The sequence below is a fragment of the Myotis davidii genome, unplaced genomic scaffold (genome assembly GCF_000327345.1).
Source record: "Myotis davidii unplaced genomic scaffold, ASM32734v1 scaffold200, whole genome shotgun sequence".
In the NCBI taxonomy this organism is placed as follows: Eukaryota; Metazoa; Chordata; class Mammalia; order Chiroptera; family Vespertilionidae; genus Myotis; species Myotis davidii.
This window is the reverse complement of record NW_006293700.1, coordinates 1193697-1213060: the sequence shown is the minus strand read 5'-3', so window position 1 is coordinate 1213060 and position 19364 is coordinate 1193697. Positions and strand designations below refer to the sequence as shown.

The following is a 19364-nucleotide window of genomic DNA, read 5'->3' as shown; positions in this document are numbered from 1 at the left end:
ATTCCTCCTTTTTTCCTGTGAGCGGGGCACGCCATGAATCAGCATTCTTCATCCCCTGCAGTATCAGAAAGTTTAGGTTACAGTGTCATCTGTGGTTTGTTACACTTTTCCTACAGAAAACAAGTTGTGTGAAATACAGTGACTATATAATTACTTAGCACCCTTATCTTGGAATGTGTAATAATTTATATCTTGGGGAACTTTTTTTAAAAATTTAAGAATAAGGTGCCATCGCTTTGAAGTAAAGCAGAATTGCCTCAAAAAGAACTTCAGCTTTCCACATTTAGTTTATTTTCAAAGCTGAGGAGGACATATAACATAAAAATATCTGTTCTTAAACCTATAATATTGCGGACAAAGTATTTTCGAAGGCAGCGTTGTTGAATGTATCTGAAAGTTTTTATTTGAAAATATGATTAAGTATATTTCCTCACACTTTCCAAAAGGATTGTATCTATGAGTGTAAATGCAAATTCCAGATTTGAGTGTATGGGAATGGGCTTCTGTAGTTTGAATTAAAAAGAAAAAATTTATTTAACAGACCAAATCATGCTTCTTAATCTATAGCTACATCAGTATTTCCATTCCAGTCTCACATTTTAAGCATTTTTAAAGTTAGCCAATAAACTTTTCTTAGAATTGATAGTCAAAACAGGAGCAAGCGTTAGATAAATGTTTGACATTGTAGCCTTGAAATGTGATTTTTTCCCCTTCACTATGGAAAGCTGAATTCACCGTGGATTCATACATACTTTGAGTTTATAAGTTTACTTTCTGTACACTGGAAGATTTGGGGTGGGGGAAGAATTGTACACACATACTAGGTAGAGCCCAGCACTAACTCATGCAGAGCGAAGTTCACCAAAGTACAACAGAGCATAATATACTTCTTGTGCTGCTAGTACATTTTGTTGTTATATACTAAATAGCAAAAATCATATGAACAATATGAAAGACAGAGGAAATTATGTCTATATTGGACCTGACGTGGTTGTAAGTACATTTGAAATGAATATTTGTTGTATTTTGTTTTTTGTTTTTCTTGGGCCGGGTCCCAGATTGGGGGGTGGGGGGGTACGGCAGCGATGGCAAGGCAGTCCCAGTGCACACCTGCAACAGCAGCAACCCACCGACCCTAAAATAGTTGTTTTATTTTGAATCCCCAGGCGGCTTGATTTGAGCTACAGATCTGAGGCTTTGAGCACTGTCCACTGAAAATCAGTGTTGATCTACTAAAAATTACAATATTTACATGTCTCTTTTGCTTTAGGCAAAATCTGCTGACATTTAATTATATTGCTACTTTTGTTGTAATTTTTTTCAAATGTCCACATGGTAGGCTGTCATGGGGAAATAACAGATATTTTAACAGTTGGCAAAAGCCCCTGTTGTTTAGCTCTTCAAACTAGAATCCCAATCCTACTCCCCCTGTGCAGACTTCTTTGCTCTTCGCTGGTGGATGGGCTGCTGGACTCAGAACCAAAGAAGCTTCCTGGTGGGTTGAGATTATCTTCCAATGAGTGTTACTGACCCAAAGCCATCAGTTGGAAACTATTTGTATGACAGGCCAGTTTTTAAAGCACTTTTACTATTTCGTTTTCCTCCCTTTTTTATGCACACATTAGTGTAAACAGATTGACCAGGTTTTCACCACAAAGGGAAATATATTCAGCACCATAGACCCTCCTTTCACTTTCCTCCTTCCCTTTACCCTCAAGTCATCCCTTTTTCTTTCTGACTCTCCTTCCTTTGAGAAATCGTATATAATAAAAGCCTAATATGCAAATTGTCCCTTTGGGCGGGAGTTCCACCGACCCGGTGTTCAACCGCTTGCTATGATGTGCACTGACCACCAGGGGACGGCACAGAACAAAGGAAGACCCCAGCTGGCAGCTGGGGGAAGGAGGGCCCCAACCAGCAGCTGGAAGGCCCTGATCGGCCCTGATTGCCAGCCAGGCCTAGGGACCCTACCCATGCATGAATTTTGTGCACTGGGCCTCTAGTATTTATTATATTGTGTTAGCCTATGGTGAGGCTTGTGGGAAATATACAGAATAATTACCAAAAAATATAAACTGGAAAGAGTAGTAATGAAAGTTTTGCTCCGTATTTCCTTGCTCAGTATTTTTATACTGAAGCTTGGCTTTCTGATTTTTAAAGAAAAAAAAATGAGCATTGATTTCTAAATTATACATCTGTTCCTACTAATCTATTTCATACAAGTGGAGATTAAGGCAACAAGAAAAGCTGTCTGTTGTAAATAAATGTTTGTTTCCACAGGTACCCATGAGCAATGATGTTAGTGAGCATAGTGCATTGCTGAACAGTATATCAGAAATATGAGAGAACCTGCTTTTCCTGGTTAATCCAAATTCTGGAACAGCAAAATTTAGATTCACAGACAGCAATAAAAACCACTTTTTAAAATAAAATCTATAAGGATGCTTCTTAGATTATAAAAGTTGAGTTTCAGTTGAGAGTTATTTTTCTGTGAAATCACCTTTTGTTTCTTTAATAAGAAGTTTCTAAGTGTGACTTTTCTGTGGCATAGCTGATATTCTTTGGAAATAGTTAAAATGAAAACCATTACCAGTCTATACCTTGTATAGGTCTTCTGAATTAGCGTGTCTTTGAGGAGGTATTGCTGGGACAGATTGGGCTCTGTCTTCTCAACCCCATTCTTCTGCACCGATGGACAGGTGTATGTGTGCATGGGAGTGTGAAGGGGGCGTGTTTGAACATTAAGAGAATGTGTGTTCTCCTGCTTTCTTGTTAGTGGCCTTTGGATTTTGGTTCAAATTTGTGTATTTGACTCATCTGGATAGTAAAGTTGCTAGCTTTAAGGAGAAGGTCCCCGATGAGCAGAATTTCCCATAAGTGACACTATAGAAACTTTAGAAATATATGGCATTTGATCTGGGGTCAATTAGTAGGATTTTAAACTATCCCATTCACTTTCAGTCTGGAAGGAAAGTGGCAGAATGTATATGTTATTTTCTAGGCAGGTGTTGGATTTGAGTCTGCTGACCTTGCCAGAATCCCCTTACAGTTAAAATAGCAAATAAAATCAGGCTGTTTCCATTAAACACCTCAGAGTTTATTTTTGAAGTTCAAATCATTTATGTGAGTCTCCACTAGTTTTACAACATCTAGTCGTCAGGGATAAATTAAGCGCTTATTTATAAAATTGTCCATATCTATAAAATTAATTAAGTAGGTTATGCCCCCACCAACCCCTCACCCTAGTTGTTCTTTGGCATTAGCATATAGAGGTTTCCATTGGGGCTTGTGTTGCTTCCTTGAGACAGAAAAAATGGGGAGGAAACCAGAGATATTAACAGTAAATTTTGCAAATTGTGACTTTAACCTAATTCCATGCATTAGGTTGTCTAAGCACTGTTTGCTACTTCATAAATGATTCATGGGTGTCTACAATCAATGGAAATGTGTTTTTTTTTGGCCGAGTCACAGTTCTGCCTTCACATCCAAAAGAGCAAAGGGAGAGTAAGAAGTATACAGCATTTCACAGTGGCTCTGTGGAATTTGACCATATGTTATAAATGTATGTGGTCCAATTTTGGAGGATCTCTTGAACACATGTCTCCAGGAGAGGTTGATTTTTGTGGTGCCGGGGTCTATAGATTTGTTTGCCTTCACTGCTTTTTAAAGTATTGAAAAATACTGAAATGATTTAGAATTCATAGAATTTGAGAAGTTTGATTTTTTTAAACCAACAGTTTTGGCCTTTTTAGTGCCAGTGACATAAATTTCATAAGCGGAAGTCATACTGTTGAAATTTTCTGGCCTCCGCCAAAGGACTGACCATTTGTTGCCCATCCATGTCAGAGAATTGGAGCAGAGTTTTATCGTTCCTCCTGGAGGGGTGCAAAGGACTAAGTCACAGGAGTGCGATAGGCCAGCATGCACCTCAGTGGAGAGAGGTGTGGGGAAGCTTGTAAAAGCCCTACCAGTGCCTCGATGAGTACTGAGATGTCTTTTACCTAAAATATAAAAGAATATCTTTAGAAAAACAGCTATGTCACAGTTATTGAACTGGTGGCTTAAATTAGAACAGACAGAGCAGGGGCCAAAAGGAAACAGTTGATCTTTCAGTTCCTTTCAATTCTTAGTCATTAAAAAAGCTATTTGATCTAGATTTCAAATTCCTTTTATATGGCAGTTTTATTACAGTCCAGAAAATAAACCTCTGTTTTCTAGGTTATAAGATAGAGTTGGAAATAGAAGATAGTTTTGAACTAATGTATTTTGAGAACCATATGGTGGTTACTCATGCTAGTTATTATATTTGAATAGAACGGAAAACAAAATTCCTTTGACTTGAAACAGATTAGGCTGGTTTCATGTGTCTTATCAATATGCAATAGTAGATGGTGTTTTATTAGCCCAGTGGAACCTAGATTTTAGGTTTTCCTTGAACCTAGATGCTGTGGAACATTTACATTTTCTCTAATGTATAAGTTTAGTGTTTAATGTTGCTACTGCCTCAAAATATCCACAGTTTCGTAAAATCTTTATTGTCTTAACACGTAAGTTATTACTTCTTTGAACTTGTTCACTGACATATTTATATTATGTGCCAAGGTCAGGTTCAAACTTTCTCTTTAAAGTATCTTTTGAAGATATAAAATGATAGCCTTTTGTGAAATACCACTGTTGTCTTTTTAAATTTATTTTTGTTTTAACATATCCTAAATGCCAATGCATATTGCTTTAAACTATAATGTATGCTTACTATATTTACCTATTTCCCATCTTATTTTTTCCACCTTATTTTTAAAAGGAAAAACTTTTTTTTTAAATTCTGCTGTTACCATAATGGCTCATCACTAAAGCTGTTCAGCCCCAGAGCTAAGTGCTGCCTGCAGCGCTGGCCACAGTCCCCACAGACATTCTGGTGGTGGCTGTCCTAGAGTCCCTGGGCTAGGGCTGCCGCATCAGGAGCCATACACTTACTTCTTCTTGAGCCTTAACCATTTTAGAGACAGAAAAGAAGAGACATTTATGTACTATTTATTTATCCTGATAAATGTGATATCTTTGGCTTGCTGTGCTATTTCTACTTCAGTGCTCCTTTTAATTAAGTCATAGTTTTTACTGAAATCAAGGTCCTATTTCCTACTAAGTTTCAAGAGCTGATTGAGAAAGTAATATACCTGGTCATTTGTTCAGATACCACAATGAGGTTTCATGAGGTGGTTAAGGTTTTCACAATGTCTTAAAACCGAGATAAATGTAGGTTAACTTGAGGGGTAGAGAGAGAAAAAGAAAAACAAACATTTACCATGACTTTTGGCGAGACATGGTTCTTGGCCTTTACCTGTGTTGTATCAATTTAAACTTTGACTAAATTCTCTGTGTCAGAATGTGAAGTGAGTTCTGATAGTGTCTAAATCCTCTTTGATTTGAAGTTGAGAATAAACCGCTTTTTGTTTTCAAAGCATTTTATATACTGGGCTATAATGTATAGAGTGAAATAAAACTTTGTGTCTTCCAACTCATCTGCTTTTAATTGGATCTTGTAACAATTGCAAAGACATTTTGTGCTGCCTTCTTTCTAGTTAAGTGAAAAATGACTCTGATCTCAGAAAAGAAGAGTTTTGATTAACTGATCCCATCAGATACTACAAAATCAGCTTTGTCAGAAGAGAGTACTCAAAAGATGTACATCAGGATGCGAAGGAAAGTGAGTCAGAAGCATCCTACTTCATTAATTTTTTTTTCATTATATAGAGCAACATGGTTTGTTTTTTTGTTGTTTTATTCACAGAACATTTTTAACATTATATAGCTGCCCATCTATGTACATATAACTTTTCTGTGTCAATATGTCATTAAATATATAAATTTGTTTTATTTAAAATAACATTACTATATTACTAAAGATTGATAATCATGATTATGGGCCAATCAGCAGAGTGGTTTTAATACAGAGACATGAATGTAGAACCAAGTATTATCCACAAAAATCCTGTTTCAATCATAGTACAAATGGAAAGTTCTTAGAACTGAAAGATCATTTATAATTGCTAGTGTGTATATTGTCCTTACCAGGTAGTGTTCTAAGCTCTTCTCATAATAATCCACATAATCCTCACACATACACACACACACACACACACAAGAAAAAAGGAAAAGAAAGAAAGAGAAAACCTATTACATAGCTGCTATTATTATCTCATTTTAGAAATGGGGCAAGGAAGGACTGGATGTTCAGCGACTTGCCCAGGGATGTGCACCTCATTTAATTAGCTAGTTAGGGGCAGAATTGGGATTCAGACCCAGTCTGCCATTGGTAATGTTTTGCCTATCAGAGTTTCTTCTCCTAAAACATAAAAGCAGACCACCCCTACATTTAATAATCCTATATAATAAAGAGCTAATATGCAAATGGTTGTCATGCCCTCGCACCGGGGCCAGGGGACCTGAGGCCACACTCCCTGCGCCAGCACCAGGTCTAGGGCCAGGGGACCTGAGGCTGCACCCCCTGCGCCAGGGCCAGGGGCCCTAAGGCCAGGCAGGGGGACCTGAAGCTGTGCCCTCCGCCCCCACGCCAGGGCCAGGGGACCTGAGGTCACACCCCCTGCGCTGGGGCCGGGGGGACCTGAGGCCATGTCCCCCACCCTGTGAGGCCGGCCGGGTCTGGGTCTCATGTGATTTCGAGGTGCACGTGGGTGGGCGGGGACTTGACTCTGGGTCCCGCAGCGCACCCCAGACTCTGACAGGAGGGAGATTTTCATACACATTTTACTAATTTTCTTTCATCTCTGACACTTCTGTTACAGAGAAAGGGCAAATAGCAATATTACAATCTTTCCTCTAATTAATTCCCTTTTAATGTGCACGAATTTCGTGCACTGGGCCACTAGTATCAAAATAAAGTTTCAAGCTAACCTAAGTGTGGGTAAGGACATGGCAAGGCTTAGTATTGAGCTTGCCACCCCTCCCTCCCATGAGGGTTGTGGCCCCTTCTCATATGGGTACCAGCAAAACAAAGCCCATGAAGTTGCTAAATTGTATATCCTATCAGAAGTGACTGTCTGACTGATTGGTTAAACAGGATAATGCAGGTCACAGAAGTGATGGTAAGCTGTTTTTTACTTCAAACAAGGTTACGCATATAATTCATTCAATGGGATGTGTTCAGATGGTTACGTTGTTTTGAAGGATAGAAAAGGGGGCTAGCCCACTTTCTTTTTCACTTAAAAGTTCCCCCCTTGCCCTAACTGGTTTGGCTCAGTGGATAGAGCATCGGCCTGCGGACTGAAAGGTCCCAGGTTCGATTCCGACCAAGGGCATGTACCTTGGTTGCGTGCACATCCCCAGTAGGAGGTGTGCAGGAGGCAGCTGATCGATGTTTCTCTCTCATCGATATTTCTAACTCTCTATCCCTCTCCTTTCCTCTCTGTGAAAAATCAATAAAATATATATATTAAAAAAAAAAGTTCCCCCCTTTAAAAATAATTTTAGGCGTTTTACTCAATTAAATCTTTAAAAGGCATTTTCTGGAATTCCCATAATAAGAATTCCTATGACACTTTCACACAAAGAAAAGAAAATGTTCAATTCAAAAGCAAATTTTTTATTTAGAAAAAATCATATTTCTACATTTCTGAGAGTGACTAGAGAATTATTTCAATTACTTTTTTAAAAGCTTAATTTATATTGGAAGTACAGTTTCTATTTCATGTTGACTATATTTCAGATAGTCATGACCTAAATTAACAGACATGGCATTTACATTCTACAAAATGTTAAAAAATTAGGCCACCCTCCCTCTCAGATTTTGCCCACTTTTCTTTTCTTTTCTTTTTTTTAACATCAAGGGAATTACAGCTGCTCTCAAAGCTCTTAAGTCAGTGGTTCACAACCTTGGCTGCACATTAGAATCACCTGGGAATCTTTTTTTTTTTTTACCCTTTGATTTGTAAGTTATTACTTTTTTTTTAAATTTTATTATTTATTACAAAGGATATTACATATGTGTCCATTTTTTCCCCCCGCCCAAGACAGTCCCCTAGCGGGATATTTTTTAGAAAGTGGTATTTGACACTTTTTTTATCTAGAACAGTGGTTCTCAACCTTGGCTGCACATTAGAATCACCTGGGAATCTTTTAAAATCCTGATTTCTGGATGAGGCCCAGAAATCAGGATTTTAAAAAGGTTTCCCGGTGATTCTAATGTGAAGCCAAGGTTGAGAACCACTGTCTTAAGTGCTTTTAGCTGCTTACAGTTTGGGGTGATAATAATTAATATTATGTACCATAAAAATAAAAAAGAGGTTTTAATTACTTAAAATCTCAAATTCACTTCATTCACAGCTGCCGGGGGGTGTGCAGGTAGAGGAGACAAGGTAGGAGTGAAACCTGGAGAGGAGAGAAGGGGCCGGGTTGCTTGATGACATTGCCCCTCAAAGGCCACAGCTGAGGGGACCTGCTCCAGGAGCTGGGCAGCACCAGCAGCCGCAGGGTCTCCAGGTGGGAGTGGAGGCGGGGCCTGGCTGCAGGTGGCCACTCAATTATGTAGCCCACAGTACAGTCATCAGGCAGCCAGATGAGTGCAGAGGAGTCCACAAAGTGGAGATGCTGGCCTACACGGCCATTTTCAAAGCCGGATTGTGGTCAGTGCAGAAGCCAGCACCCCCGGTGGCAAACCACAACTGTACCAGCCTCGGGCGATTGTGGGGCCGTCGCTCAGAAGCGTGGATGGGCCAGTTCAGGCTGGGCCAGCCTCTGTAGACGTCACGGGTCCAAGGAAGGCTTTTAGCAGCTTCAGAAGCGCCCTTGCATTTACATCGTGGTCATCGTCCTCGTGGCAGAGCCACCTCAGCCCACTGGCCAGGAAAGCATCAAACTCAGCCACCGTGCAGGACCCGGCTGGGTGGCTGTGCTCCGCAGGGGAGTTGGTGACCCGGAGGCGGGGCCCAGGCTCTCTTGTAGGCATTTACCCGGCATCCGGGCTGTCCGGGAAGACAATGTCTGTTCCCTCAGCCTGGAGAGCCTCGCTCCAGGCGAAAGCCCTGGGGGGTGCAGATTATCTTGACTGTGATGGAGACAAGCTGCAGCTGCCGCTCAGGGCAGCGGGCCGATGGGTTCAGCCGAGCGTCTCCACTACGCTCTTCAGGGGCAGACTCAGGTGGTACCGAAGGGGAGGAGCCCCATGCATAGAAGGGTGAGGAGGGCTCGTGCCAGGCCCTGGGACCCTGGACAGCTAATGCCCCAATCCCAACTGGACCGGTAGGGGAGACTGGCCAGGCAGGGGCTCCAGCAAAGGCAAAAGGGGCAAGGAGGGGAGAGGTGGGAATTGGTGCTCTGGACCCAGAGGTCAAGCCATGGCAGCCCCTCTGTCTCTCCCTCCACCAGCGCTCCACCTGCTCTTGACAACATTCTTTTAAAATACAGTGTGGAAATAATATTTTTATGAATCAAAATATAAAGCAGTTTTAAGAAGGAAGCTCTTCTTACAAACCTGCTTTCTTGTTCTTAAAATATATTTTATTTAATCAAATTCTTAATATCAGCTTGGGAGAGAGAAATTATTCCCATTTTATAGATGAAAACACTGAGGCTCATAGGAATTAACCAAAGTCATATAGACAGGTGGGCAGCTCTAGAATTTGAACCTGGAACTATATATTTCCCAAATCTCTTCTCTTTCTAGTATAATATGGGGCTTCCTCTATTGATGAAAATGGCACTTTCTGATTAGGTGAAATCCCTGATTTGTTTTTCATTCTCCAACCAACGGACAGTCTTTTTCCACTTAGTTTACATTCACTGGAGAGCAGTTGCTCTGCACACAGTAAAGCAGGGATGTATAAGGTGGACAGAAGCAATGTGTGTGGCCTTTGTTCCACCCACGTCTCACAGGGTGGTAAGAGAAATGGCAGATAAACATTATGTTACATAAATGTGATTACAAAGTAATGTATTAACAAATACAAAAGAATGCATTGTAGTAGGGGCACAGTGTGGGAAGGGTGATGAACAGTGGGCCCACTCCTGTCCTCTTGACACTCTTGACCTTGTGGTTATCTTGCTATGCCGTGTTCCAAGACATTGCAAAAGGAATAGCTAGAAACGAAACACAGAAATAAGGATATCTTTTATTGATGAGACTCAAATGGCACAAAGACAGAAAAATAACTGCTGGTTTCAATTTTAGTTGAAAGTGTCTTGAGAATGTGGGCTGTTAATGGTGGCTACATTCCAAATCTAGTCCAACTATATTGTAAATTTCCCTCCTTGGTGCTTTGTATAATGCATGGGTTTATACAAAGCACTAAGTACATTCTTACTGATTTTAATTTACCTACTCGAGTTTAAGAAGTTATATCTAGTATATTCTCTAACTGAAAACAAGTACCTCTAGTTGATGAAGTATAAAAAGTGGTTAAATTTGATGATATAAAAAGTATTACAAAAATATTGCAAATGTAAGGATATTATAAGAAGATGTCTTTTTACAAGTAGTTGCAGGTACATTGAACAGAAAGAATAGAAAAGGTCCAGTTTTATTGAACATCTTAAGTCAGCCCACCGAGAGGCCCTTTTATTCTTGATAACACTTAACTCCAATCTACTCTTCTGCTTCAATTTCTACTTCCCTACCTCCCTACAACATCTGTTCTTCTAGTATGTGGTTTTCTTGTATTGAGATAATTCACATAAAGCACTTAGAACATGCCTATCACTTGGGAAATTGTTTTTTAAAATTAGCTTTTATCTTCTTCATTCTCCTCCCTCTCTTCATCATCTGCTTCTAGTCCTCATCTCCAAACCTGTTCCGAGTCCAGGTTGAACTACATTTCTGAAAATGTTAGGTCTACAGCTCAACTGAGCTCCCCCCATTGCCTAGGCCAGGTACTCTTTTTTCTTTCTCCTGCTATTTCTCATCCATTTTGTTACTTAAACATCTTAACTTATACTGGCAGAGGGTAGAGGCAAAACTTTTTTTCTGAGTAACAACCAAATAATCATCCTTCACACACAAACATGCACACTTGCGCACAGTGAGTACATTAGAAAACCAGACACTGATCACTCTGAATAGTCACTGCACACCAGAAAGATCCCATCACATGGCTTCATTATTATACCAGACCCAGAACTGGCTGCTGGCAGTGTTATTAGGGATGACAGTAGTTATCCTGCCACCTGTGGAATCCTTTTTAAAATATATATATATATTGATTTCAGAGAAGGGGGAGAGAGAGGGGAAGAGAGAGAGAGAGAGAGAGAAACATCAATGATAAGAGAGAATCATCAATCGGCTGCCTCCCTCACACTCCCTAATGGAGATCAAGCCCACAACCCAGGCATGTGCCCTGACTGGGAATCTAGCTGTGACCTCCTTAGGTTTTGCTTAACCACTGAACCACACTGGCTGGTTCAGTTCTTTATTGGACAAGTTTTTGTAGTTGTTGATATGTGCATGATAATATACTTTCATTAATCTTATCAATCTGTGTGCATCTAGTTGTATATGATGAACTTGTACCAGTATTAACATGAACCCTATGCTGAGATGCTGAATTAAATTATATTTCCCCTTTACACTGATGTTAAATAGAATATCCTGAAAGGAAGTTAGAATTTGATGTGTTTGCACGCACTTAACCATTTGTTGGGATTAGAGTAGACGTTCTGTATTATCACCTAGTCCTTATAAAGTTCTATCAATTTGTATCAGCATCAAATATTCAGAATGATAGTCCTAAGGATGTAAGATCTTAAATAATAAATATAAAATTGTCTTTATAATGTTATATTTGCTAAAATAGGAGATTATGGTCACACATTTTTAGGAGTGCTTTGAATAATAACGAACCAAATTTGGTGGTGGTAGTGGGGTAACATAGCTTGTCATCTCATGCGCATTCTGATCAATAGTGGTTTCATTGTATAATCTCCGTTTGCAGGTGTAAGGATTCTAATGCATAATGCTTCTTCAAAACAGGGACTCTGAGTGGCTGGGAAACATACCCCCGTGTCAAACCACTCAGTCCCCAGCTGTGGCCGTGGTGTTAAGGCCGGACATCGGCAGAGGCCACACTTCTCTTTCCTCGGAGGACTCTGATTCTGTCCAGTGTGGTTACTCTTGCTGCCCCCATCAAGAAAGCCCAGTGTGGTGAGGAGTTTCCTAGTATAGAGCTTTTCTGGAACTATCCCCTAGCCACTCGCAGTTACCTTACCTTTTCCCTGAGCTCCTGGAGGCCACAGCATAGTGTTTTCTGTATCAGCAGCTGCTTATGATCCCTGACGAGAGCAGGGATCTAAGTTACTACAGAACGTCTTTCATACCCAGATTTTTAATACATTTTTCTTCTATTTTAATAGCCGGCTCATGAGGCTTCGTTAGCATCTTCCTCAGACGCTTCCATGGGCAGGGTGGCTGGTACCCCTTCACTCCCTCCGCAGGGAACTGTATCGGATGTGGCGTTCTTTCCACACAGCCCAGGCACATGCCCGTGTGTAATGAGAAGCCACCAGTGGTGTTACACAAAACCCTCCTGCAGGAAAGAGCGTCTGCTGGGTTGCATAGCATGGATACTAGCACTCAAACCAGATTTTCCTTTGTCATTTTGTTCTTTCTATTATACTCTAAAATTCACTTAGGATAAAGATAATGTCTTTATTCCAAATTTTCCCTACCTCCAGCAAAAGAAATATAGCTTAGATTAATTCCCAATTTTGTAACATTTCATGGACACTTTATTCAGAAAAATGGGCTCCACCCTTCTTCCTCACCTAAGTGGGAGCTTAAGGCTGCAGTTGGCTCTGGGCACATCTGGATGGAAGGATGTAACGATGTCATCAGAACCGTCTCTTTTTTTTGTCTCCACTTTCCTCTGTGTTGGCTCCCTTTTTCAATTAGGACTCCGCGATAGCAGAGAAGGTCCTGACTGCTCTGGCTTACATCATGTTAACAGCGCTGTTTCTCTTTAAAGAGAGCACTCTCCTGTCAGCTCCAACAAAAATCACAGGACCCACTCATTGGTCCGACTTCTGTTTCCCGCCTGTTTTTGAACCAGCCCTGCCCAGCATCCTGCGGTAGTTCCTAGTCCCAGTCTGGGCTGTGTGGAAGGGTGGGCGTCAGTTCCATTGGGAACTAACCATGTGACCTGACAGTGAGGATTGTTTGCCTATATCGGAGATAGGCAGCCAGGACTACGATTTGTGTGTTTAGTGTTTCTTCAACAATTTTTTTTTCAAGCTGAGAGCCTAGAAAACTGCTGATGGGAATTATTCAGATACCAGAAATGCCAGTAATTAGCATTTTCTTATCAAAGCCACAAATCTGTGTTGAATGCTCACTCAGTGCCATTCATTGTGCTGGATGCACTAGCTGTGAAAAAAACATGTTTTACTCACTTGGAGCTTATATTATCATGAAGATGATGGCATATAAAACGGTATAGGATAAGCAGTCCCGTGGCTGAGGGAAAAACACAGGGAGAGGGGCAGTTCCAGGCTGAGAGGACAGCATGTACAAAGGCCCAGTGGTGAGGGAGAAAAATTAACGGAATTAGTCCCTTTACATGCAACAGAAGTAGTCAGAGACCACAATGGCAGAGGTTAGTGGGGCCTGATCACCTTAGAGTCTTTTACTGGCTAAGGAATTTTTACTTTAATCTTGAGCACCATGGGGGTCCATTGACAAAGTTGATGCTGGGAAATAAAATGATGAAACTTGTATTTTAGAATGAATATCCTGCACTGGGCTGAATGGACTAGAGGAGGGCAAGGCTGGAGGCTGAGGCACATTTAGGCTGTTAAGTAATCCAGGTGAGATGATGGTGCGAACCGAGGGGGTGACGGTGATGGGGGGGAGGAGCTTTGAGTGATGCTGACAGGTTGGTAGGGAGGTGATAAATGGATACTCAGGGAGGGAGGAATTGTTCCAGATCCTACGAAAGACCAGCTTTGTCTCCTTTGGATATCCAGGCTCCATATGATCTATCTGCATCATTCCATTAATAAAGCTAATTAGTAGATTTTCTATATTTACAACAATATGAATATGGGAATGTGCATAGCAGTATTATTCAGAGTAGCCAAAAACTAAAAACAATGCAAATGTATATAAGCTAATGAGTAGATAAATAAAATGTGGTATATACATACTATAGATTATTATTTGGCAATAAAAGGAAATGAAGTACTGATACAATGTGGAGTAATCATTTTGGCTTTAGTATATTTATATTTTTTGTTATTGATTATAAAATTATTTTACTTGTAAAATGAGGCAGCAAAATATAAGGTAGAATGTAGTACAGAATGAAAAATCATGAGTTTTTAAAATGCCACGCGTATGTAGTTGATGTCTATGTTTTTAAAAAGCCTATATATCAGCATTTCAGAGAATTGTTTTGAAACTAGTTGGTGTACTTATGCTTACAATTTGGCACTCAAATCTTTGCTGCAGTATTTTTGAATTAGCTTCTGAAATCCCCTCAATTTGCTACCCTTTAATGTTAATCTTTTTTTCCCTCCAAGAGCAAGTCCCTCATCTAAGAGGCTAGAGGATTTATTTCTCTTTCCTGAGAATTTCCTTCCCTTATCTTTTTAATTGCAGTGCTGTTATGGGTCCTGTCCCCAATTTTTTCCTTCATTTTTCTCGTCATTTAATTTAGGCATATCCATTTCATATTAGTGATGTGCCTTTTTGTATCTTGGAGGAAGAGATTGGTATTCTTAGAGTATTGTAAAATTCTTCTATTTAAATTAATGGCAAACATTGAAATATATCTGATAATTAGGGAATCGTTAATAGAAAGAAGAACAACTTTAGACACTTTCAAAAGTCTTCAGTCAATATTTCACCTTCTATCTACGTTGACAAAAAGCTCTTTGCGAAGTTTGGTGTTATTTTGAGCAGAATGAGCTTATTTTGGGGGCAAAATATTTCTGCCACTCCACTGGCCACGTAGCCTTTATCAGCTTTCAGAAGTGTTCCTCTTTAAGCACAGGAGCCACCATCTATCTAGATATCTGTAACCACTATAAAGCTATAACACTTGCAATTATTTTCAATGGAGAACATGTCTTCTTCTGTTTGTCACATCTGTTCCTTCCAGTTCTCTGAAAGAATTACCAATTAGAGTCTAGTTCTTTGTGTGATGTTCTGATTAATCAGGAAAGGAAGATTTGCTTTTAAGTCTATGTGAAAGCCCTTGCTAATTAGAAACATTAAGTCAAAATTTCTTTCACATTTTCTTCACTTAACTTGTTCCTCTTTAATTAGCTGGGTGTGTGTGTGTTTTTTTTTTAAATTAGAGCAATATTACTTTGATTTAATTTGTTTTAATATATCAGATTCCTACATCTAAAATAATTTCTAGGAGTTGATCATTTGTACTGTCAGATTAGATTATTCACTTTAAAATGGGGCTCAAAGGGGTTCTTTTAAATATTAAATTCTTATATATTGAAAATAAAACTCAGATTTACATGATTAATATAGTATTTCTCAGTGTACAATTATTTTTTCAGCTGAACTGCAAGAACTGTATATGTTGATACTATCTTTGTTTTTATTCCACCCTTGCATGCTTTCCCATAATTCCTACTGAATTTATGGTGATGATTTCAATTTACTGGCAATTTCTATGAATAATTAAGGATAGAGTTTAGCATAAAGTTTGATAATTATAATGAGAGAAATAAAACTGTTAAATGAGAGAATTTTAGAAAATGGCATGTTCGTACTTTTTCTGAATTTTGGGTTGTTCCCTAATTTAAAATGATCAGAACCACAGGTCACTGTTGCCTGCTGAAAGGGCCTTTTTGTTAGATCCTCATGGGCTTTTTATTCCCAGACATTTTAATATGTTTAATCGCAGTGTGAATCTATTTGGTCTGACTCACTAGGACAGCTCTCCAGGCCTGAATCACAGTCATGGGAGACGATGCATTCGTGCTTCTGCCCTGACATTCAAGGTGAAATGATTGGGATTAGTGAGTGGCATGAAAAAAAATAATAGTCGAGTTCACTTAGTGACGATGAAATTGACATCTTGAGTATGAATACCTTTCTTTTAAATGTGAATTGTTGGGTTATAAGCCATCAATGATTTCATAAAGTAGTGTTAGAGTTAGAATAATTGTTCTAGTCTAAAAGTTTTTGGGAAAATTAATTATTTTGGGGAAATTCAGTCTTTTTGCTAAATGTAGAAATAAATATTACTTGCCTAATCATTGGCTTTGGAGATAGCCTTCCTGCTTTTGTGTAGACCTACGGCTGAGTAGTGCCAAAATTGTTCAGAGTGTTGTTCTAAGATGACATAAGCGGATAGAATTTTGTGATTGGTAATGAGTGGGAAAATATACTGTAAACTTTTGACCCTTTTTACAAAAAGCTGGGGATGTGTAAAGCACCTACAGATGGCAAGATTTAGTGTCAAAGATTTAGTCAACTCTCACCCTTCACAGCAATTATGATCAGGTTACACCCTGTACACTTGGGGAACTCCAATGTTTTAATGTTGGATCTGAATTGCCTTTCGGTGCTTGTATTATTAGAAAACTATCAAGCACATGTAACCTAAAAAAATCAGCATTTTACAAGTTTTTCATTGTTGCTTTAGTTAAGTGTTTCCTTGACATATTTTCTTCCTTTCTTTGGCATAAAGTCGTAAGTTAAAGCCATTTGGACTCTGAAATTTCTGAGATGTTTGCTAACTGCATTAGGCTACTCAAATTACAGGTATAGTTTGGCAGTAAGTAGTTACTGATTAATTTTTTACTGTAATAAACTTAGAAGATTTACAAACAGTTATTAAAAGCAGTTCAGGGGTCAGTTTTTAAATTTTAAAATATCAAAGGTAATATTATTTATCTAGTAAAATGCATAAATAGCTACACACATTGTATAAATTGGTTTGTAATTAATGTATTTCTCTCTAATTCTGATGGCATTAGACATGACTGTAATAACTGGGATGAAAAGATCATTTTCTTTGAAAATATGTTTATATGTGTATAATAAATCTCCACAGATTGAACAATAAGATTATTATTTTACATTTTCAAAGAGTATTTCTATTTAGGAAATTATACAGTTCTTTTTTTAACATTAAACATGAAGTTTAATGTTATTTCTAACATGATGTCCCTTTGTTTGATGGGATCAAATGAAGGCTCAAAACTATATTATGGTTTCTACAGATGCTCTAACCACCAACCACTAGTGTTTCCTTTTCCTGCGTCCCCTCTTCACTTACCCTCCCTCTGTCCCCTCATTTGGGTTGATTTGTAATCTGACTCTTGTGACAGATGTTAGGAGGTGGAGCAAAAGGATCTCTGCTCTATCAGTCATCAGACGGCTGTATTAAATCTATGGTCAGGAGAAAATTCTTTCGCCATTTAAAATGGCTGTTGTCAAAGGAGAAGCACACGGTAATACAAACCAAGATGGCAGAAATTAAGGGAGGAGTAGAGAGTTAGACGCTACCAGGATGTTTCAGAGGAGGGGGTAGGGTTTTTCATGTTGAAGCATGTGTTTTGCTTTGACTAAATCTGGTTTAATTTCGGTAAACATCCCTTCATTTCGATGAACCAGTGCATTTTAGCCATGTCTGTACCTGCAGCCGAATACTGGTGATGAAAGTTTATAGGCAATTTAAAGATGGGAGAAGAAAAATGAAAAAGCCTGATGTTCAGAGGTCCCACAGATTCAGCCAAGTTTGAACACATTCTGAAATACAAAAAAGTGTGTGTCCTTTCAAAATTCTGTTTTTCAAGTATTTATAGGTAAATTTCTATATAGTAGATATCAGTGGCCTCAAAATTTGTACTTTTTAATATTTCTTTTCTTTTGGTAATGATGCATGTGCACAGAATCACTACAGTTTCCCAACGTCCTTATCCAGTTTACTAGAATCTCTACAGAATTTTTTCTGTGGAAAAGATTTCCCGTGGAGAGTGAAAGGGTTTTAGCTGGGACCTTCCTTCACTAGGTGGTGACATTCTGGAGCGAGGGAAAGGCCTGCCAGTGTCCTGTGGAGAAGCCATGTTTGCACATGCAAGGCTGTGAGCCAGAGTGCAGACACGTGCGGTCGGAAGCAAGTGATCATTAGGTCATTCTGGTGCTGCAACGTCCTGTCCGCCCCCGGGGGGCGAGGATCTGGCCACACGGCTGTTGCTCCCCCTTTTCTAAAGCTTGGCAGAACAGCGCGCTGACATGATTCTGCTTTTACTTTTTGATGTTGAAAGCACTAACGTGTAAGCTCTGGAAAACATCTAAATCACTCTTTTCTCCATAGTCAAGTCCAGTGGGGGCAGCTTTTAGTAATTTACAGCTTAAGAAGTTGAGTATTTGTTCCCCTAAAAAATCTTACTTTATTAAAAGCATTTAATTCAAAAAGGGGAAAGAGCTTCTCAGTTTTCCCATTAGAGATCACAAAAGAAAGAGGGTAATGACTGCTTATTACACAATCCTCACACAAGCGTAGCTGTTTAAATTTGCAACCAGAGTACCAATTACAGGTACATTTAGTCAGTTGGAACATGTAAAAATTAATATTAATAATCTCAGTCTCCTTGACAGTACTCTCTGGTGCTTAACTTTGCTCCCACTTCTTTAAGCTTATTATTTTCAATTAACTAAAGAAGAAAAAAGTTCATGGCAAATCTGTCGTTTACTGTACTGCATCTTGTATATAATCAAGACCAGAAGTGAATGTTTACTGTTTGAAAGATGGCAAAGAGAAGGCTTCTCTTTGCGTTTAGAAACTTACTTTTTTTTTAAAGCGGATGCCTGTATTGCTTTTTTTTAATGTGACAAAATATATATTAAACATAGATCTTCCCTTTTACTGCACACCACAAACAAAGCATTAATTAAATCAGCATTCTCAAGCATATTCATGTATTTTTTAGTTGCTAGGTTGATTTGCTTTGAAAAATCCTACAAAGCAGTACTCTGTTTTAATAAATATGGGGTAGGTAATTCATCATTGTTGTCTTTATCTTTAAACTAATTGCTCATAGGTATGTGAACAAAACCATTCAAGCATGATTGCATTTGACGTTCCTTTTGACTAACTATGTAAGCATATTTACTTGAATAGATAGTATTAGTGTCTATTGATTAGGCAGATTTCAAAATCGGTTTCCTTGTGCACCAGAAAAGTAAATGTAAGTTTCTTCAATGGGAGTAACACTAAATAGTTAATTTCCATTTTACGTTATTGTTGTTAGAATGGGTAGGGGAGCCCTGGTGGCAGAAAAGACTAATGCAGAATTGTTAATCTTCATCTTTTTACTTTTAAAGAAACACAATGCATTTATATAGCAAAGAAATGCAGGATGTACGGGACAGGACTGAACATAATTCTAGG

At 39.0% G+C, this 19364-nt stretch overlaps 1 protein-coding gene and 1 pseudogene across 5 annotated transcripts in view; one reads left to right on the top strand and one right to left on the bottom strand.

Annotated features, from left to right (window-relative positions):
* NCOA2 (nuclear receptor coactivator 2) overlaps positions 1-19364 on the top strand; it is a 269746-nt gene that overhangs the window by 101760 nt on the left and 148622 nt on the right. The window lies entirely within an intron of this gene.
* LOC107183688 lies at positions 8214-9670 on the bottom strand (annotated as a pseudogene).